Below are 23,738 nucleotides of genomic sequence, written 5' to 3'. Positions count from 1 at the left end.
TGAATACTGTTTGTTGGCGTCAAACAAGCATCCTTTGGTAAGATGGTGGCTGGTGGAGAAGTGTTTGGTCTGTTTGACTCCCCTAAAGTCCTTCAATAGCAGCACAGTGTACCCACACCTCAGTGGTACTAAAATGAGAGTGCTGATTTTGGGTAAGACGCAATCCTTGCAATCATCAGTAGCTCATCCAGAGAAACATGCAGGGTTGCTACGGGTCTTCGCTTCGAAATCAGCACACACTAGCCCTCCATTCTTAGGGGAGGCAGAGCCCATCAGGTAAGAACCCCTGAAGAAATGGATTTCTCTGCAGCTTTGTGGAACTCTCCTCCTGAATTCTGGCTACAGTCACAAGTGGGTCTGTACTTCAGTACAGAGGACAAGGAGAGCGCTGCTCTCAGCAAGGTTCCTCTGATTAGATTGGTCAGCAGAAGGGCTCCCTTGTCTCAGCAGCGCTCCTCGGTTTGGGTTGTGATCCTCACGGTAGTACAACTACACCCTCTGACCACAATACTTGGGAACAGGAATGCAGGACATCCATATTGTTCAGGTGTCTGCGACCATGGTGTTGGACCCGGCTGTTTTGAAAGACTATGGTGGTCCGGCCCTAACCGGTCTGAACCAATGGCAAACGTCCTAATGAGTGGTCCCTGTTCCACTGACAGTTTCATGAAGTGGAGCAAGGAAGGGCTGGACTCTGGCACATCCCCTGTGTGCTGCAGGCTAGTAAACTACCCTCAGAACAGAATAGGATGCCCTGGTCCAACCATCCCCTTAGGGCTACATTTTATTGGAGTTCTCTTGCATTGTTGGGCTGTTTCGAATAGTTTTTTCAGGTTTAATCTTAGTTTGCAGTTGGGCCCATGAACCACGTTTGCAACAACATAGCTATAATTAGTTAATCATGGCCTTTCTGTTTGGGGGGGGGGGGGGAGTACTCTGCTATTGAGGAACTCATTTACAAAACCCAGTCGCGCACCTGACATAGGACTCATGAATCATGATGTGTGGCTCCTGCCCAAGAAATATATCAGAATATTAACCAGCAGCAGAGCGGCACTGTGCAACTGCGCTAGTAACCTTTAGCCCCACGGAATTGGGTGAGAGTTCGAATCACTTTCTACATAATGAAATGTCATACCAGAAAATAAATTAATGATGACATGGAATGGGCTGCATAATGTTTAGCACAGAATTCAGCCCCTTCTATTGCCAGATCAGCCCAAGTGAGCACTTTTAACGATGTGAGGCTACTCAAAAGGCCAGCACTTCTCCGAGTATTTTAGTGCAGTTAGCTCGCATTGCAGCCCCTGCTGCAGACCACATGGATAAAATGGATACAGGCGCTTTTTGCATAAAACCACAAGCCAAGTAAAATTTACAAATGGACGTTCTGAAAGAAGCCATTTCTGCTTTCCGGCTGCCGTTTGGCTGTGCGGCACGAGAGAAGCCAGGCCTCTGGGCGTTTGTGTTAATAATAGTCTGTGCTCTCCGTTTTCATTTGAAACCACCCCCCCGTTTCCTTGTTTCGTGTGTGTATACGTGTGATAACACCAATTAAGCAGACTGCTTCCTCAAGTGTGTCTGATTTGCAAGGTCTTGAATTTATGAACAGTAGAGCGAGGCCTGCTGTTGGTCGTTCTTGGCTGTGTGAAGGAGAGCATGTGTTCTTCATTAAGGGGCCAGAACGCCAAGGCTGTGAGAAGATTGTTTCTCTACGCAGCACTTCCACGAGTAGTGGAAAAATACCAATAGGTCTGGCTTTAATGTGCTGCACTCTGCATTCACAAAACTTGCAGGTCATTCTGCCCACCTGCTTTGCCCAGCGCCCAGAGGCTCCTCTGGGAGTGAGTCGTGCGCGATAACTAGTCTAACAAGACACTCTGCATTTATGTGGGCATACCGCTTACCCTGTACGTATACAGACATAGCACACAACCTGCACTCACATACCTGCAATCACACAGGCACACCACTCACCCTGAACTTACAAACTGCCTACCCTGCACTCATACACGTCTCACCCACCACAGACCCTTCACTTAGCCTGCAGTCACACACCACATTTTGCTCTCGTACACCACAGTCTATACACCCACCCATACGCCTGCACTCATCCATATCTCACTATGCACCCACTGACTGCTCACCAAGCACCCAGATGCTAGTCACCCTGCACTCCTACCAGGCACTCACACTCCAATAAAGTACATTCTGACTGCTCACTCTTCTCACCCACTTCTCAAGCTTCACACTCACACACCTCTCACCCTGCCCTCATCTACCGGACACCCTAAATACACACATTGCTCACCATGCACACAAAGGACGCACCCTACATTCACTGACCACTCACCATGCCTTCATACACAGCTTTCACACACACCATTCACTCTGCACTCAGTTTATGCACTCACACACCACACCCTACAATAACAATGCCGCTCTACTTGCAAACAGCCAAACCTCACCCTGCACACACACCACTTGCCCTGCAAACCCACACTGCTCACCGTGCACACTCCTGTACTGCTCACTCTCCACATGCACTGCTCACCCTGCAGACTCATCCACCACACTATCCACACCCTCACCCTACACTCAGACACCTCTCACCCTGCAAGTGCTCACTTGGCACAGTCACCTTGCACTGACATCGCTCACCCATCACTCATGCACCACTCACCCTGCACACAGACACCACTCACCAGGCACTCAAGACACTGCTCACCCTGTACTCAAACACCACTCCCACACACCTCCCCTTTCTGTTAGACACCTCTCATTCTGTACTTACATTCCACACCTACCTCTCACCCTTCAGTCAAACACTAACACTCCACTCATGCTGACTGCTTTCACCTTTCACGCACACCTCTCACCATGCACACTCACACACTGCTCACCCTGATCACTCACTGCTCCACCTGTGCACACACCCACACGCACATGCACACACACACACACACACACACACACTATTGACACTACACACTGCTCAACCTCACACAAAATTCTCATTCTGCACCACACAGAAACTCTTACAGCTCTCAACCAGCACTTATTTACCATTCACCTGCCAACTCCCACCACTCATCCTCCACTCACCCACCACTCACACTGCAGTCACCTACCACTCACCATGCACTCACACACCACTCCCACAGCTCTCACACTACTCACTCTGAGCTCATACACCACACCATGCACTCATACACCACACTCTACACTCACACATACATCACTCTGCCTGCACCCAGACACACTACACATCCTACATACAAAGGCAACGCTCACCCGGCAGACACTGATCACCCTCACACACAGAGTGCTCCGCCTGTACACTCGCACACTGCTCACTCTGCATATTCACTCTGCCCTAACATCACTCACTGTGCACTTAGAAACACATTATTCTGCTGTATTCACACTCCACTTGCAAACAGACACACTTCACCCTGCACAGACACCACTTGCCCTGCAAACATACACTGCTCACCCTGCACACTCATGCACAGCTCACTCTCCACATGCACTGCTCACCCTGCACACTCATCCACCACACCATGCACTCCCTCACCCTACACTCAGGCACCTCACACATTGTACTCACATACCACTCACTCTGCCGTGACAACACTGACACTGCACTGACACCAATCTCATACCTCTCACCATGGACTGACTAACCACTGTAAATCACTCACGCTGACCGCTCAGCCTGCACTCACACAACTCATACCCTGCATACTTCCTCACTTCGCACCCTTCACACTCATGTAGTGGTCATGCTGCACATTCACCGCTCTCCCTGCGCACCCTTACAAATTTCACCTGGAACCTTCACACACATTTTCACCTGCACACCTACAAACGGGTCACCCTGCAGTAAGACATTCTCCCTGCCCTCAGACACCGTTCATCCTGCACACACTCTATGCACTCAGACATCTTCATCCACCACTCAGGCACAGCTGAACCTGCAAAGACTGAGGCTGTGAGGGTTCACTCACACCACTCCCCCTCGACTCACACCCTTCTCACCCAACTCTCTGCCCTCACTCACACTGCTCGCCCTGAACTCTTTCACCTCTCACCTTGGAATAACAAAGAAAAAAACACTATTCTCTCAAGGAGCGTCATGTTAAGGTATATAAAAATGCGTTTAGATTCTGGGCGTCCCATAAAGTTCTCAAGCAGACAATTACACTCTGAAGTTTATGATAGAAAGGGGGTGTAGGGTGATGGTGATGGTGGAGTTCCAATACATCACATTCCTCTGAACTGTGCGCCTCCTGTCGTTGCTGCTGCCTGAGAAGCACAAACAGTAAACTAGCTAAGTACGTAGGAGATATTGTTTAATAGCATCACAGAGGCATGTTTTGTGACCTGAATCATGTGTGTCATCACAAACATATTTGAAAGCCTTCTCTAGCGAAGCGAAAAAAGCAAGAGCGGGTTGGGTCATGCAGCTAGATAAACAAACAAAAACTAATCATAGCTGCTTGAAGGGTAAGTATTTTTTTAGATAGAAGCACACAGCATGTGCCAAATCAAAAACAGTACTCAGGTGACCTAATATCTGGGAGAAGCCACAGTACCTCTTGTACGCCAAACCTAAAAAGGCTTCAATAGAGAATACAACATATCAGAAAAGCACAGTGTTCATTTCATTGGTCTCAATGAGCTGTATGTGGTATCAGTGGTTGCACTTTGCAGCACATTTACAATGTCACAAAGGACAACAATTGTTTAATCTCTTCCATATCATTTTAAGATCCTTCATCAGGATGACACATTCAGGGTAACAACTGCCACTGGTCAAATACCTCAAAACTAAAAGACAGACATATGCCAGATAATCCATAATAGAGTTTAGGGAGATCATTAAAACAGCACACAGTACTAAACAAGCATTTGCAATAGAATAGGTCTCGCATTTGTAGGAGTTAGAGCGATTGCCGTTGTAAATGACAATGTCGATTACCTATGTGTTTTGGTTTGGAGTGTAATGGGTGTTTGTCGTGTGGAGTGGAATTATGTGGCTTGTGTTAGAATTGCTAGTTGTGGAAGTGTGTGATGTGGAGTGCATTTGAGTAGCGGAATTATGTGGCATGGTGAATAGATTGGGAGAGAGCTGCATAGAATATAGAAAGGGTGACAGAGATGGATAGAGAGTTTGTGCAGGAAGTGGTGCTTGAACTCAAGACAGAGGAGCAGAAAGTGTGTGAGAAAGAGAGAAAGAAGGGGAGAGTATGCTACAGACTTATAAAGAGGGAGCACCTGTGCACACAGAAGACACACTAAGAAGAGGAGAATATTAAGGTTTGGAAACTTTGAAAAGGTACGGCAAAGATACAGCTTGAAGATCCGAAGTCAACCATATGAGAGCATGTTATTGTTTGTTGTGTCATGTGGAGTGGATGTATGTTGTGGAATTATATGCCTTGGGGTGCAGTGGATAGTAATTATGTGGTTTTTAGTGTATTTGAAATTGTATGGAGTGGGATTGTGTTTTATGGAGTGTAAATATGTGGAATGGTATTTTGTGTTGTGTAGTGGTATGTTATGGAATTTAATTATGTGGTGTGTTGTTGAAGTTTGTGGTATGATGTGGTATTTTGTAGTGTGGATTGGATGCATGTGGTGTGTTGGGTAAAAGTGTTTTTGAGTTGCATTATGTAATTCTTTGCTGAGTTATGTGGTGTGGAATGGAAATGTGTGGAGTGGAATTGTGTATTGTGGGACTATGTGGTGTTCAGTGAAATTATGCTAATTGGAATTCTGTAGCATGATGTGGACTGTATTTATGTGTCTTGTTGCTATATGGCAGTTGCCAGTGTCTTAGAGTGGAGTGGGAGAAGTAGAATGTTATTGACAGAATTTGGTGGAGTAGACTGTTGTGGAGCGGAGTTGGGTGGGGGGACAGAGTGCTGTAAAGATAAGTAGAGATGTGCAGAGTTTAGTGGCAGAGAGTGTCGTAGAGTGCAGTGTCAGAGTGAAGTGATGTAGAGTGGCATGGAATGTGGTGGAATAGGGTGAAGTGGGTTGGAGTGGATTGGGGTAGTGGGTGGATTGGAGGCAGACTAAGTTCTGATACTGTCTTGTTACATATTTAGCATGCGTTTTTAAAAGTACTGTTTCTGTTCTTTTGAATTATAGTAGAACTTGCTATGCTCCACTAAAACAATAGGAACAGTGCTTAGTTGTTTTAAAACTGTCTCATTATATAATGATATTGCCTGCTGATTATAGCTGCAACTACTGAAAGTACAATGATCCTCTTGAGGAGTGCAGATTAAGCCCATTAAATACAGGATAACCATGCTGACAAGTGCTCTTACAGACTCATTTACACAAAATACTGTAAAAAAGTGTCCCATTATCCCAAGTTAAATATGACTGCCCAGCTAAGAAGTGGAACTATTGCCCATTCACCCACTGGCAGTTCTGCTTAGAAGAGCTAGTTCTGTCTGATTTAAAGTGTGGCAGCACTGCTTCAGAGTTCCCTCCTTGTAATTCACGCCTATTCTCGTGAGTCTCTTGATTTGATTTTGCAGCTTGCAAATATCATTAAAGGCTCTCTAAAGAATGACAGAGTTTAACATTTCACTGTGCCACATTACATAAAATAAGGGCGCTACTGGACTACCTCACAATTTAACAGTATTTCTTTAATAGGTCAGAAGGTGGTGCTTAAGCATTGCAAACTGCCCATTAAGATACTAGAAAATGTATTTCCAAAGCTGGTGGATGCCCTCTCAATTTACTGTTATTTAAAGTTCATTTGTATTCCGAAATGTAGCTGTCACATAATTTTGACACAATACGTTTACCTTGCTGGTCTTTTTTACGAAAGAACGTGAGGTTTGGAAGTGGGCTGAAGCAAAACATCCTATAAATGTGCTAAGTGCAGTATTTTCTGAAACTATAAAACTATAAAAGCAAAACATCCTATAAATGTGCGAAGTGCAGCGTGTTCTGAAACTGTTCACCTGGAATGATTCTGATAAGGTTATAGGCTGTTGGTATCAAAGTCCCGTGATATATGACATGTTTTTAGGGCGTAGCCTGCGGTAAACTACAGCTGCAAAAGTTACACCTGTAATGTATCCTACTTGTGTCTGAGAGCACAATGAATGTAATTAATGTCATCAGTCTCCCAGGATAATTTTCTAACGGCCTACTAGGAAAGAGTAACTTATTCCTCAGTCAGTGGCAGTCATATTAACAATATTATAAACGAATATGATCGCTTGTGTACTTCATACTTAAACCTTGATTCTGATTGGATAAAAAACACATCAGACTCATGACTTTCTTTGTTGCGTTAAATAGAAAGATAGCAAATTTCATCAGATCCAAAGTTGGAAGAGAGCAGCTGGCAATTTCCAACAACCTTTCACATTGTATTATATGTAAGCGATTCACGATGAAAATGGGGCACATACAATCTGATTTCTTCGGTGGGAGCAGCAGCGACTTGCTGGAAGAGGTGGGGGATTCCACGGGGAGATGAGGGGATTTATGGAAACATGCATAAAGTGTGGTGGCCGGAGACTCAGTAAAGAAAGAAAACCAGCAACGCAGATTTGAATAAAAGGAAACAGCCACAATGTTTAATTAAAAACACCATGCCCCTCACATTCCCCTACCGCAGCTGAACATGTCTTCTAACCTCTCAAGCGGTCTCCTGCCCACCAGCCCTGTGCAGTGCTTTTCACTTCATAAATGTTAATGGTGGAGAAATGGCTGGAGAAATAAGGAAGTAAGTATTGCTGCCTAAACCAGTTAGGAGACACCAAAGCAGAGTGACAGTGGACTGAACCAATGGTGAGCAGCAGGTGGGAAAAAAACAGGTATTATTGATTACAGCAGGTTTAGCAGACAGGGCACGTGCTGTAGGCTCGACCTAAAAACGACTTGTGGACCATATTCTGGTCCAAGATCAACTAAATGTTATCTCTTTCTTGGTCCAGCATTTCCCTGCGCCAGCTACACTTACCTCTGCTTCACTACAAGGAACTATTAAAGACCGTCGAGTTGCAACAAAAAGTATACAATTTTCAATGAACATTTTCCAGCCTGAATACTTCTGTAAGTACAAGGGAGGCATTTTTGTTGCTCAGATATGGATTTACCTTAAAGATCTGAAAAGACGAGAGGCATTTGCAAAACAGGGAGAAGCTGGTTTAATTAAACACAGCGGTGGTTTACAACGTTTTGGCTGAAATTATGTACTTCTGTGAGGTACAATAAACTTATTATAGAGTTATTTCTGCATTCCTAAAAAGCATCTCAGTCATAAAATAATAAGTTTGGGCATCTGATAAGGCCACAGAACCTCTTGGAGAACAAATGTTGGCCAGTGTCTATGTGTCCAGATGTCCGACATGAGGAGTGGGTGATCACTACGTGTGGTGTGCATGTCGTGTCCTGAATGGCTGAGTGTTTCTATCAGCATGTAATATCTAGCATTGTGGTATTTTGGGGGAATGCGAGCCTTTGGCCAACTGGTTTTTATTGAGGCTAATTTCCTTGGACCTGTTTGTGGTGCAACTATCTATCTGCGGAATCAATCAGGGTTTTCCCTGGGCATCAATTTGTCTTGTGTTTAAGAGAGACCCCACCTGTGACCTGGTATTCGATAGATGTAACTGGGTCGCAGAGCCTGTCTGACCACATATCTCTGACTCAGAGTTCATCTGGAGGTCACCTTGGGTAAATCCGAGACTAATGATGTGAGTTCACTGGAACTCCTAAAAATAATATGGCAGTAACTGGTATCATTATAATAGACATTCTCAACTTTGGCGTACTGTTATCATAGCATACATCAATATTGTTTTTACTGATATTATGCATTTCTAAATCATAGTGTACATTAACATTGCTTTTACTGGTAACAACATTCTCATTCATGCATAGGTTACGGCATACATTGACATTGCTTTTATTGGTATTGCTGTTATGGGACTTGCACATTTGGTATTTGTTGACATCGTATTTACCCATTTCAACATTTTGAACTGAGTTAATATAACTAAATTTTATCCATTGTTCCTCGTAGACCATCATTTACTCTTCCTAAGGCTCACAGCTACCAACAAACTCTCACTCCTCAAGTAGGGTTTTCTATAGTCAGAAACCACAGCAGCCTTGAATCAACCTTTAATCCTAACAATCCTTAAATAACTATCATCCAGAACTTTCAACAAGGCAGGCTCTGCAAGCTTAATGAAGCTGTCAAGAGTGAGTTACATCGGGACAACTTGGAGCTGGCTGGCTGCCGCTTTAAACTGAGATAGTAAGAAATAACGTGTGCATCAACTCTGCACACCCATTAATTAAAGTGATAAACTTATGAGCCTCCATTCTGCCTTGGGATGTTGGTGGGCTTGCTAAAGTCACACAAAATCCAGAGGTGATTTCTTTAGTATGTACTAATGACGTTTTCTGCGTACTGGAAACATGATGAACAATAGCATCGTCAAAGCCAGGCTACATTGAGCTCTACACACTGGGACGGTTGTATGTCAATACAACACGGGCTTTTACCCCGCATGCCATTACAACGCGGGGATTACAACCAAAGGCGTTACAATGACTTTCGCTGGAGGGCGCTGGATAGTGGAATAGGTTAATTTTCTATTCCAACTCCAGCCCACGTTGACAGTAGGGAAGGTGTTGGATAGAAAATTAAACTATTCCCTATCCAACAGCGCCCTCCAGCGAAAGTCGTTGTAACGACTTTCGTTGTAATCCCCGCGTTGCAATGGCAGTGCGGGGTAATCCCCGCATTGTTATGGCTGTTCTCCCACCGGGACTGATAAGAAATGCCATGATAATGTTGATCTAGCTATCTACATTACAGCTACTAAAGAAATCAAAATAAATAGAATCAATATTTCTAATTGATCTTTCTTAGCGATTTTAATAAAAAATTGATATTTCGTCTTTCAGATAATTAATTAATGTTTACATCAACCCATCATCTAAAGGCAAGAAACAAGTTGTAGGAAATATTGATGCTTCTTTGATTGATTTGAAACTTACATACAGTGATTTTCTTTGGATAATCACTTGTGATTTCACTTTTAATCTCAACTCCAACAAAACAAGAGGCATGCAGTACACAGAAGATGTCTTTTGGGGGATATCGCAGCAAGAAACCAAACTTCAAAGAGAGGACTCAGCAGGAGCATCGTCTTTGACCTTCCTAAACAGTCTAAATCTTCAAGCCCTAAATAGTTGACTTATACATGATCTCCCAATGCTTTACTCACATAACACAACAGCCATGCAGTTCTGGACTACACCTATGAGCCCCTGCAGCTATTCTCCAATATGACCTATTTTAATATCATGAAACAATCTGAAAGTGCCCACTATCCACAAGTATTAGGCATTAGAAATACAAACACAAAACTGTAAAATGTGTCAGCAGTTGGTCTTAGTGAAGGCCAGGACACCCTGAAGAGAATAAGCTGGGAGAGGCATATTGCGCTGTCCATTCCTCCTTTGGATTCGGACATCATAATAGCCTAGGAGCAGATACGGAAGCAGCTGATAGAAGCCCTTTCCTCGCAATGGGGTGCTGAAAGGAAGCACACCATCATCCACAAACAAACACATTTCTGGCGATCCAAAACCCTGTGGAGTAAAAGGGCTAGAAGAAAAAGGTAGGTCAGATTACTAAATAAAAGTTCTGAGGATGCCTCCAAGCCACAGAAGGTTAAAGAACTACGAATGGGATACAAAAGAGTTATTTGGGATGCAAAAAGAGCAAGAAAGATAAAGACTGTCTGACTTGCCGTCACAAAAATCAAAGGAAATTCTGTCAGTTAACCAATAGGAAAAATAAGGCGTGGCAGAAGGGCATGACAATAATGCCCCACGTTAGGCATGGGTAATCAGTATTGTTGCATTTCAGGGACCTCAACAACCTTATGTAAGGGGTGCACCAGTATATATTCAAGTATGTCTCCAAGTCCAGCACAGTTCAGACTCCAAAAAGTGAAAGAATCCATCAGGAAGAGTAGAACTGATTGCGTCCTGGGTCCTCATGGCCGGCTAGCTGCCCAAAGCAAATCTGACAGTGAGTCCCGGGTTACTACGTTTCATTGTCTACTCTCTCACTGCCTGGCCACAATGACTTTTCTGGTTTCATGGTGTGGCTAAATATTACAGCCAGTATTAAAAAAAGCCTCTACTTCGAACTCAAGCTACTACTGGCTAATAGCACTGCTAGAGGCGGAGACAAGGTACTTTGCAAATGTCCTGTTGCAATATCTGGAGGCTTGAGCAGGCAATCTCAATGTAATTCCTTAGCCATGCTGATCAAGAAGTCATTCATTGAGAAAATATTTGTATACGCCTGTTTTGTTGATTTCGGTGCAGCGATTGACCCATTCAACAGTAATCATCTATGGAAATAATTAGACTGTTTGGACAGCCTTTGTCATTTTCTACGGGCTATACCAGTAGTTCTTAACCGTCTGACATCTGTACACCCCCCCCCCACTTAATCATTACTTGAGTCCGGGGACCCCCTCTCAATAATACATGGAATCTGGGGACCCCCATTGAGTCATCACTGGAAACCGGGGACCCCAGCCTAAGCAGTTTTGATGATTTGAACCACAAAACAATACAATGAAATATGTTAATTCTCAAATATAAAAAGTATGTTCATTTACAAATTTAAAAAAACACAACCTTAATTTTACTTGGAGGGCTGGAGCTTTTCTAATGAAGGCAACCCATCGTCTTACTATATTCTTTTCAATGCATAGCCATGACCCCGAAATCAATCTGAGGATACCAACTAAACTTTTAGCCTCCAATTTCCAAATTTCTTTTCTATAATAGAACACTTTAAAATTGTCAATTTGACATTTTGCTTCTTTATTTCTATACACTTACACTTTTTATATTATTTAATTTTCTAGGCAATTGCAGAGCCCCTGAGTAGGCTTTGTGGACCCCCAGGGTCCCTGAACCACAGGTTATGATCCACTGGGCTATACAGCTGCTTTACTCAGCCACCTTGGTACACAGCACACTCAAGGAAATGATGGACGCAGCGCTGAAACTTTTCAAACACTCACTCCCAGCCACAGATCTGGGTTGAATCCATCATCATTCTTTAACTCACTTCGCCACCTCAGTTCAGACCCAGATATATGCAAATCAGTCTTGACCCTGTGCCTCATGGGAACAGTCCAGCCCGAACTTCCAAGCCAGGTCTTCCCTGAACCGGAAACAAGCATCCTGGGACCGGTTTCTGGGTAAAACCCTTCATTAGCCAGGCTAACTTGAATCCAGTGGCACACCACTTTCCTCCACCATGTATAAAACTTAAAACAAAGATGTGCCCTCGAACCCTGTTGTTTAACCTCTATATTGCCAACTCCATCACTATTCTTCAGTATTCTGAATGATGTTCCGTTATTAAATTATACAAGGGTAGGCATCCACTTAAATTTCATGTCTGTCAATTTCGTGAAACCAAAATTGCTGTAATTGTTGTGTTTAACAGGGTAAACAGGTCATGGCCAGTGTATCTCGACAACCAGACAGTATAAAAACTCTCAACATACAAATATTTAGGAGTCTGGTCCAAAAAAGAGGTTGTCATTGTCAACTTCTGAATTCGCTGGAACTTGGCGTCACCATTATGCTTTGCTTTCAATGATTTACAAAAGTCGACAAGAAGCCTATTACCAACTCACATACTTAGGAGTTGCAAGGGCCAAGTTAAATTTATCACTTGCAGAAGGTGTGGAGACTTTTCCTGGCAATTTTGGTTCATTCTAAAATCTCTCATTGTAAAATATAAAGGCTGCTGCTCAGGCTCCCACAAAACTCTTCCCAGTCCCAAATCCGAATGGAATTTGGCCTTTTAGATCAACACTTGGCCCCTAAATATCAGTTTCTTAACTATTGTTTGAAATTAGAAAATGGCATTTTTTTTTATATTTGGTCAGAAATTACTCTGAGCCTTTCATAGAAAAAAAACACAGGCATACTCATTTAAACTCTGCCTTAACAGCGTTGCAGGCGCCCGGACTGTGTTAATCTGAAATGTGTTCTCCGTTTTGCTCTTCATATTTTGCTCTTCATATTTTAAAGGTCAGTCAACAATGTATCTCATCTGTTATCAACTAAAACTAATGTTGCTACGTTTTGGCTTTTCTCCAACCCACCCCTAGATTTTCTCCCTACCTGGGCTCAGCGTCCGGGCACAGCATGAATGCAGACTTTGTAAACACAAAACTGAAACACTGCTGCACTTAATTTGGAGCTGATTTGCTTTCATTATAGAACATGGATGCATGTCTTTTTCAACTACATACACACTTGTCACCTCTCTGTCATCTTCTGTGTGAAAAGAAAACGCCAACAAGTAGTAACATGATTTGTATAGTTCATGACCTGTGCCAAAACTCTCTTATAGAATGCGCTGCAGTAACAATAGGGGTGGGAGCACACCGCTTCACCTCCCAGCAAGGTTCGCCCCTGGCATTGTGGTAAATGCAGTTTCAGTTACTGCTTGCTTCAAGAGTGTTCAAGTGTTTCGCCACAGTTGGCACAGTTGCCACAGTTGGCACAGATAGTGCTGATCTCTAGACACGTGTTTCTGGTTCTTTAACCGTCATCAGTAGAGATTACAGTCTTTCAAATTTGGGGTTTGCTGAGTAGGCTGCCAACATCTTTCTCAGGTCAGGTACCTCTTACAGGCATGCGGGTGCTTCATCCACGAGCTCGTCAGCTCAATGACTCACTGGAGTACTATTAAACAGGAACAGGGGTGGGAGCACACCGCTGCACCCATGGTCACTTATGCTCCAGTTACTTTCTGGTAATCTTCATTACTCCAAGTGCAGTCTTCCTCGTCACATGACTAATGTAGTGAGCTTGAGCTCCCCAACAGAACTCTTCAAGCAAATTAGGTCTCTGGTCCTCTCATCCCTCCCACCATGGCCAACCCCCTTCACCGCACTTCCTGTTCAAGTGCCAAGCCTCAGTACCCAACAACATGAAGCCAATAGCCAAACAGGGAAGGGAGGGATGGAAACTAATGTGGTGCGGAAGACTACACTCGGAGCAATGAAATTTACTGGTAAGTAACCAAGGCATTACCTCCTCGTAAGTCTTCCTCGCAACATGACTAACATAGTGAACATATACCAAAGCCATCTGGTTGCACGGTCACCAAAAACCAAAGATCAAAAAAGTGAGGCAAAAACTAAGTTTATTCCAAACATCAAACAGAGGAAAAACAAACAGATGCCCAACAGGCAGATGGCAGTCAATCGCCAATATGCCATGTTACCTCGCATGCATTTTTTACACATGCCATCACAACGCGGTCATTACAACGACTGCTTTGTAATAACACACGCTATTACTCCCCAAGTCGAAACAAAGACTTGCTCTGTGGAGCGCTGGATGTTGGAATAGTATAATTCACTATTCCAACTCCAGTCGATGTAACAGTATGAAAGGTGCTGGATTTTAAATCCTACACTTTCTGACCCCGAGAGCAAGTTGTTGTTCTGCCTTGCGAATGTAACAAGATGGTCGTTGTATCAACCGCATTGTAATGGCATGCAGTGTTCCGGTTTTGTGGTAAACAATGTTTACCATCAATCGCAGGCAGAGCCAGCATGCAGACCAGCATCAGCAAAACCCTCAGCAGATGCCCAACTGGCAGACGGTAGTCAATCACAGGCAGAGCCAGCATGCAGACCTGCGTCAGCAAAACCCCCAGCAGATGAACAACCGGATAGTGGTCCATGAACATGTGAAGAGAGGCACATGTCATGGCCCTACAAATATCCTCAATCGAGACGCCCTTGAAAGAAGCCCAAGAGACAGAAATACTACAGGTAGACCTTCTCTGTATCCTGGCTAACACCTCCGACCCCTGCGACCCGTGGGACAGAAGGATCGTCTGCTTATACCACCTACTCAAGGTGGAAAGTGAAGGCTTCAGACCAGAAAGGGCCAAAAGTGACAGACAGAGTATCCCATTTCCAAAACCCCAAGGTCCTTTCCAGATACCCCAACTATGCTCTTCTGACATACAGCAGGGTGAAACCAGCATCCAATCCAGACCAAGGCACCGGAGAGAAGGTGGGCAGAACGACCTCCTTGAATGGATTGGTAACAGATGGGGACCTTGGGCAATAACTTAGGATTGGGGCACGGGACAATGCGATCCGACAATACTCGCCATGGTTCTGGACAGAAGCGGAGCAGTGAAGCATTGTCCTGTGCTGCAAATAAGTCCACCATTTGCATCCCAAACCTTGTATGCAACACAAGGAACACACCTCTATCGACAGAGACATCAAATTTATGGGGGGAATAACCCTGGTCAGGTGGTCCGCCGTCCAATTCTCTCTTCCTGAGAGATACACCGCCCTCAGAGACAACACAGTACCCTCCACCCAGGTCTGAATCTCTTGAGCCAGGTGCTACAAGGACTGAACCCTGCTTTACCCCTGGTGATTGAGGTAACCCATCACAATCTGATTGTATGTCCGGACGAGAACATGATGTCCCCAGTGGGCTGACACATATTCCGACAAGCCATCTGAACTGCCTTCAGTTCCCTGAAGTTGGAAGAACAACCAGCCTGCAGGTGATCCCACAGACCCTGCACACACCAGGAATCCAATGCTGCCCCCAGCCCAATTTGCTGGCATTCGTTGTCATCACCCGGGAGGAGGACACTTGAAAAGGAAGACCCTTGTCAGATTGGTCTCCTCCAACCACTAACCCAGGGCGATCGAATCTGAGGGTACCCCACCACCTGAAGATCGTAATTGGCAGAACAAGGTGACCAGTGGGACAGGAGATGGTTCACCAACCGGTATAGGTGCAACTGAACCCACTGCAACACATTGATCGCTGCAGACATCAAACCCTGTAACCACAACCACAAATGCGTGGGGACTGAATCCAGAGCGATCAGACCACCTTGGTCCCTCCTCAAGGCTGCCCTCCCCTCTGCCGGCATAAACACCAGTCCCATGACCATTTCCTGGTGACCCCCAATGAACACCAAGTTCTGGGTGGGGACCATATGTGAGTTCTTGTGGTTGTTCAGGAGGCTGTGGAACTCCAGAATCACGCAGACCCTCCGGACAGGAAGCATCCTCTTGGAAAAAGAAGAGGCAGACGTCAGCTAGTCATCAAGGTAGGGGAACACGTGACTCCCCTCCCAATGGATGAGCCCAACCAACGGATCCAAGACTTTTGTACAGATCCTCGGGGCAGAGGACTAACCAAGTGCAATACCTGGAATAGAAAATGCTCGGGCCCTACACAGAACCTGAGTAACTGCTGGGATGCCGGATGAATTGGCACGTGCAGATAGGCATCAAGCTGATCCAAGGACGCCACCACATCCCTCTGAACCAGTAAAGGAAGGATCTCTTGCTAAGACAACATCTTAACATAAGGGACAAAAAAGTTTACCCTTTTTAAACCCAGCACAGGATGGAAGTCCCTCAGGCGCCTTCCTTACCAGGAAAAGGTTTGACACCTTGACCCATCTGACAGGCTGGAACTAGATGAATGGCCCCTTTTTCGAGAAGATCCCGAATAACTGCCAAAAGAGCCTCCCTCTTTGCAGCAGCCAATGGTAAAGGAGTGTGAACAAACATATATGGGGGAGGAGAATCAAAGACAATCGTGTAGCCCTCCTTGACAATCCATATGACCCACTGGTCCGAGACTGACCTTTCAAAAGTCTCAACGAAATTCAACAAATGATCCCCCCACAGGGAGCTGACCCACCGGGCCCCTCGGATAGTCTGGACTTTGAAGAGGGGTTGGAACCACCATCCGACTGCTCAGAACAGGCTTTGTGGGAGAAAGGATTTTACCAGAAGATGAACCAAAGACCCTCTTGGAGCCAAATAATCTACTCTTAGAAGGGCAATGGCAGCCAACAGTTTCCTATTCTCTGCTGATTTCTTTGCCATCTCCTCTAAGGGAGTGCCAAACAGTTTATCTCTGGAAAAAGAAATCCTTATCAGACTTCTGCACCGCTTTCAGTGGCACAACCAGTCTTTGTGCCTTACCCGAATAGTTGCACCTGCAGAAGCAGCTGTGGCCCCCAAGGTATCAAAAGAAATGACTGACAACAACCTTGTCTTCTATTCCATGACTGAAAGGGTAGGCATGATGTCTGCCCCTGCTCCATAAGTTCAGCAAGAGACTGATAGTCCTTCAAAAGAGACTGAATGATGTAGGAGAGATACACAGAAGCCCTAATGGAGAAGATTGCCACGGGGTAAAAACTTTTTACTGCCGCTTCCACCCTTTTGTCCACTGGTTCCTAAGGAGAGGCATCCTCCTAAATGATAGACCCCTGAGAAGACAACCTAGCTGTCAAAGAATCTACCTTCACTGTGGTGGAAAAGTAATTATCAAAGTCCTGAATGGCATAGCGCTTAGCAAAATAGCGTGGAAAAGAATGCATGTCCATCTCCTGCCACTCAATATCAATGACCTTCCTGATCGATGGGTGCAAGGAACTCAGGCTCATCCTTTTAGTATTGCATGAAAAAATACTCTGAATTATCCTCCACCAGGGGCATAGAAAATGCCAGGTTATCCTTGATATTCTGCAGGACCTCGTTCAGTTCCTGTCCCTCCACATATCATCCCCGAGTTCAGCCTCCTTCCTCTCAGCCACAGACTCAACACCTTGCTTCCTAGGAGAAGAAGGGGCCTCACGCTCCTTAAATGCTGTAGCCACAGCAGTCTAGATCATTTGCTGGATGTCTTGAAAAAATTTGAGGGACCCTTTGTGCACCAAGGGACTAGGGTTCATTCTAGAAAAATAGCAATAGATCCTTTAGTTGGCAAATACTGAGAGAACTCTTACTCATGAACTCACCTAAATCACACACATTCAATCATGGGGGATGCAGTACCAACTGAAAAAGAAGTGTGCCAGTACACAAGAAAAATATTGGAAAAGGTATGTATCAATTTATTAAAAGCATAGCAAACAATTGTAACAAATTAAAAAACAGTTAATCATACATAGTATATTTATGTTCAAATAAAACAAAATCACACTATAAATAAACAAATAAACGAACCCAATAACAAAGACAATCAGACGAGAGTATTAAAAAGACATTACACTTTGTCATAGAGTGACCATATCCATATGAGGTAATGTTGGGGCTGGACCCTGATGTACAATAGACAATCAATATCTAGTGTGGCAGCCCACTATACGGATTATGGTTCGATGGCGTTGACGCGTTTTGATGGTATTATCTTGATTTAAACCATCTTTATCAAGACTAAAGATATTATTCTCTGATGATATCTTAAAAAGTGGCTTGACCAAATTGCAAAAGTCACTTCTATCCTGAAACTCCTTGTCAGGGAATATAAAATGTGTCTCCTAATACCAGAGAATGTTAAAAAAAAAAAATCTTGTATATGGACCAATACAAAACGTAGATTTGTACAACAGCTAGCCTCACTGTACTTCTTTCATAGTGGAATCTCCAGCACCAATAGGGTAAACCTCCAAGGCTGGTATAATGCTGCCTACTTAGGCATGAATGATATTTCACAGGGTTCCTATATGCCCCCCATTTTATAGGGTCTTAAATCCTTAAGTATAGCAGCGCCCCTCTGCATCCGTCCGCTGTTGTTTCTCAATATTCTCAATTATCCCCTATTGGTGCTAGAGAAACAGACCTAAACTAGCAGGAGATCAGCCCAAGACCAGCATGAGAATGGCCCTAAAACATTCATATCAGTAATCTAACCTGGCATTAGCCTGATTATAATTAATCGTCATGTAGTAATCTGCACACATCAGGTTATGCTGTAGAAATCTTTATTAGTAACAACCTCCTTTGACTCAGCATGTAAACACCATGACACAGCATCAGCTCCACATCAGCTCCTCTATCCTTTCCAAACATTCCAATCCTCCCTTCTCATAAACATGGAATAGCCAACAGCAAAGAAAGAACATTCTACTATTATGCATTCCTTAAACGCAAATGCTACAAATAAAATGAACATGCACTGCAATGAACATGAATTTCTACACTTCCCCTCTTTTTACAAAACAATAAAACATCTATTTACATTAATTTTCCTTCTAATTTGTTCAGTCATACAGTTATAAATCCTCTGCACAGTATGTATTACTTATCCCTCTATTCTCTTCCTCAGATTAATCAGATAATAATTCAGATCAAAATGATGAGTCACAAATAGGCAACTCAACCAATGCGATAATGTATTTGCTACTATTATCATACCAAGTTATAGGACCCATTATATCCAGAACTATCTCTTTGTTGGGTTGGTCAAGACTGACTAGAGAGCTCAAGGGTGGGTTTAATGTTTTTGCGACTTATCTGCTCTCTCACGCTGTATGCAAAACCTGACTAATCTTCTGTTTCAAGGTCAATTACATGAATATAGATCCTTTACATTGCACTTAGTGCAAATAATACCTGAATGTCTTTAACGACAAAGAGAAATAATTTTTTCTCTAATACCAGGGAATTTCTTTATCGTCCCTCAGTATGAATAATTCTTCTGCACTCATTTCATCCTGCTCTTACAAAACTACTCTCAACTTCTCTTTTAAATGTACTTTATTAATTTTTCTCCAACCAGTAGTCACTCTTTCACTTCCTTCAATACATCAACCTTTCTATACACTCCTATACATTCTTCCTTATAAAAATTGTTCTCAGCACTTGCAATTCGGAACACGCCTGCTGTGCAATACTTATTCCATGGATCTCCATAAGAGGTAATGCCTTCCTACTTAAAAAATCTGTTATAACTTTCTATGCTCCATGAGCATACAGGACATCATAGCTAAAATTACATAACCTCATAGAAATTCTGGCAATTCTTGCAGCAGCTCTAAACAATTCTACTGTGGTCAACAGTTGTGTTAAATACTTATTTATGATCACACCTAATAATAAAGTTTCTTCCTCACAAAAGCTTTTTAGAATATTCAAGTGCCCACACATGTTAATGTCTATCTCTCTCAAAGACAGAATACTTTTCATCAGTTAGTGAAAGCAAACCATTCTCATTTATTTGATCTAAGCCTTTGCAACACACATCACTAGTTACAAAAGTAGTGGCAGAAGGATCAAAACCTTGTAAATTGAGTGCTTTACTAATGCCATTCTTGATTTCAATAAAGGACTTTTGGCAATCATCAGACCTTTCAAACTTTGACTTCACTTTCATTAATGCCCTCATGGCATATGTCCTTACTGCGAAGTTCTCGACAAACTTTCATTCTGCCAAACCCAGAAATCATCTAAGATCACCCTTTGATTGTGATGAAGGAAGTTTAATAATAGCTTCCATTCGTTTTTCTTTAGATCTGGTACACTTGTCACTTGTATCATGACCCAAATTAGTAATTTCTCTGTCAGCAAATCTGTATTTGGTAATTTCTGCAGTTCCACCCTTATTTTTTAGGCCTTCCAAAAGACGTTTTAATCTGCCATTATGTTCTTTTTTTGCTGCATTTTATGATTAAAATATCATCCTGATAAAATACTACTGCAGGCATATCGCACCAAATATCTCCTTCATAAGCCCTTGAAAAACTGCAGGGCAGGTTCCACTCCACAAGGCATACATTGAAACTGAAAACAACCAAAAGGAGTGAAAAAACACTATTTTGTGATATGTGGAAGATAGATCAATGGTGGAAAACCACTTTGCATATCTGGTAAATGACAGCATCTCATCAATTCTTGTCTATGGAAATTAATTTACTATAATGTTTTTATCGAAGCATCTTAGGTCAGCACACAAACAGATTTTCCGATTGGCTTGCCTAGCGACAACCACAGCGGAAATCCATCCTGATGTTTCAATTGGTTTGATAATGTGGGCTTCTTGTAATTTCTTAAGTTTTCCTTTACCACCATCCCTAACAATAGCAGTAATATTACATGTTTTGTGTATCTTAGGAACCACCTTAGCTTTACCTGTCAGTTTTCCAATTTTACCATTAAAACATTAGGAAAATCCTTTAAAACCTATTCTTTTGTATTTTCTGCGCCACAAGCAAGCAAAACTTGTTCCAGACTACTACGGTGGTCTAAAATTATGTCCAAGGCTCTCTGATCATTCCAGCCTAAAACTAATGGTCTAACAACAGTGATATATAATTTGCAAACAGCTTGCCTTGCCAAGCACATCAGATTTATCACCAGTATAGTTTTCTTGATTAATATCCGTTGGTTCCAAATGTAATCATATGACTTGTACAAAGTTCTTCTCTCATACTGACCAGGGAATGATTGTATATAGTAATCCTGAATCAGCAGCAACCTGTAAGAAAACCCAATCAAATGGCACCCAGCTGATTGGTTTGTTTCTTTCATTTCTACCGATGTTTAATGCCATTCTTGTTTCTTTAAACTGCATTCCATTGTAGTGTCTTATACTTTCTCTATAAGCAATACATGCTACAGTATTATTTTTCTGATTTTCTTTCTTGCATTTTCTTGCGAAATTACCAAAAATCCCATATTCCAGACCTTTAGCAGTTTTTGCTGGACACTTATCGAATCTAACAGAATGGTTTGAACTTCCACAGTGGTAGCATATTGCTTTTCTTTGATTTAAAATAGGCCCATCGCGAATTACTGGTCTTTGACCATCATGCTCTCCATTCCTCCCATTGTAATTCTCACACATTTTTCCTTCAGAATTTGTTTACACAGAACCAGTACTCTCATTCTGCTCTTGTGGTAACATAGCTTTAACGCAGAGCTCTGAAAGTCCAGTCTTCTTCACCAGCGCAAATATTTAGTAGGAATCTTCTTTGACCCACAACATCTCTTGTATGCCTTTATTCCTGGCATACATTACTATTTTGTCACAAATTAGTTAATCGTGCAAATTACAAAATCTGCACATCGACGTTTTTTGAGGGAGAAACAGTCTTCAGTGGTTTTACTTTTCGCTTGTTTCCTCTGCAACGTGCTTTGCAAAGTGTAGGAGAAAAATACTCATCTAAATCTAAAATAAAGTTGTTGAAAATATTAGTATCACCAGCACTTTTATCCACTTTTTGCTTCCATACTACTATTATAAAGAGAGAGCTGAAACCTTTGAGGCGGGTGAACTCAAGAAGTACAGCACCAATCACAACACCCAATACAGCATTGGAAAGGGGAGTTGCAGCAGATGGACATAGGCTATACAGGTGGCCACCATATACATTAGAAATGTCAAAGAACCTTAGGGGTAAAGTAGTCCCTTGTGGGCGTGGGCGTTGACGTGGGCGTGTCGGGGGCATGTTTGTGGGCGTGTCAAACTACACACATTTTACTTTGTGGCCGTAACCGTTGTCAGAGGGGCGTGGGCGTGTCAAACTACACACTCAGAGGGCCGTGGGCGTGTCGGGGCGTGGTCCTAGCCACGTCAAATTACACACATTATACTTTTTGAGAGGGGCGTACCACAACAGCGTTCGCAGAGGGGCGTCCCACAAATGTTATAACACAATAATGGCCACGTCATTCAGTAGCGCGCCTTTCCATTCACGAGTTATAATCACTTCTCACACGTCCGTATAGAAGACACAAGGTGCGCCGAATTCATGCACATTGCCATTCAGGCGGCGTTAATAACATATGTTGCGAAGCAACCTTTGTGGGCATAAGCATTACCGATCTCAATCGGGGATAAGCGCAGGCGTCTCAGAATGCACACGCCCACACGTCTCAGAATGCACACGCCCACACACAACAACGCTGAACAGCACGGACACCTCACGAAGTGCACAAACGCTAATCTCACTGTGATGAGATTAGCGTTTGTGCACATCTTGAGTTGTGCGTGCCCTTCAGCGTTGTTGTGTGTGGGCGTGTGCATTCTAAGATGCCTGCTGCATTGGAAAGTGGTGGGGTAGCGTTCGGGAAAGTTTGCCGTCCTTCAGGTAAATCTTTATTATACCCGGACGACGTCGGGACGGGCAGCTAGTTTGATTATAAATTCAGAGACCTTCAGATCCGATATTTAGCAATAAGCTTCTTTTTTCTTGTCTCCAGATAAAGCATTGCTATTATCCTCAAGAATAGCAGTTGAGGAAATACTCCGTCCACTCAATTCATGTAATATTTTGTTCTTAAGGAGCTAAAAGGATCTCTATGGGCGTGCTAATGTTTAAATTGTATGGTGCAGTGGTCATTTCTATTTACTTAGTGCTGGCACAAAAAAATATTTTTTCTCAATAAACAAATGTGCAGGTAGACACAAATAAATACAAAGGGAACCAAGCCAAGATTAATAAAAAAAAATAAAGTGTACATTTTTGGGAAGAAAACGATCACCATTGAGCAGAATGCATGATCAATAACTACAATTATTTGCGTTGTGTAAAGTAACTATTGAAATTCTTTCCAAAAGATGGTGGCAAATAGAGCCATGCTGTGTGACCTTATATGAAGATGGCTAGTGTGATGACGCTTGCTTGGTGGGTCACGTCAGGACACAACACCTTCAGGCGGTTTCAGAACATGAAATCAGCTGCAGCGCAGCCAGTGACACGTAGAGAACCAACGGCCAGCAAAGTAACTGATACTGCACAGGTTCTCCTGCACCCAATACTCCATCGGCATTTAAAACAAGCATTTGCAATGCAATAGGTCTCGCATTTGCTAGAGTTGGAGCTATTGGCATTGTAA

At 43.2% G+C, this 23,738-nt stretch overlaps 1 protein-coding gene across 2 annotated transcripts in view; it reads left to right on the top strand.

Annotated features, from left to right (window-relative positions):
* Positions 1-23,738, top strand: part of LOC144770266 (uncharacterized) — a 447,122-nt gene that overhangs the window by 17,464 nt on the left and 405,920 nt on the right. The gene's annotated exons all lie outside the window — the stretch shown is intronic.

The sequence above is a fragment of the Lissotriton helveticus genome, chromosome 7, assembly GCF_964261635.1.
Source record: "Lissotriton helveticus chromosome 7, aLisHel1.1, whole genome shotgun sequence".
NCBI lineage: Eukaryota > Metazoa > Chordata > Amphibia > Caudata > Salamandridae > Lissotriton > Lissotriton helveticus.
The sequence above is the reverse complement of the archived record's forward strand: the minus strand, read 5'-3'. Positions and strand labels throughout refer to the sequence as shown.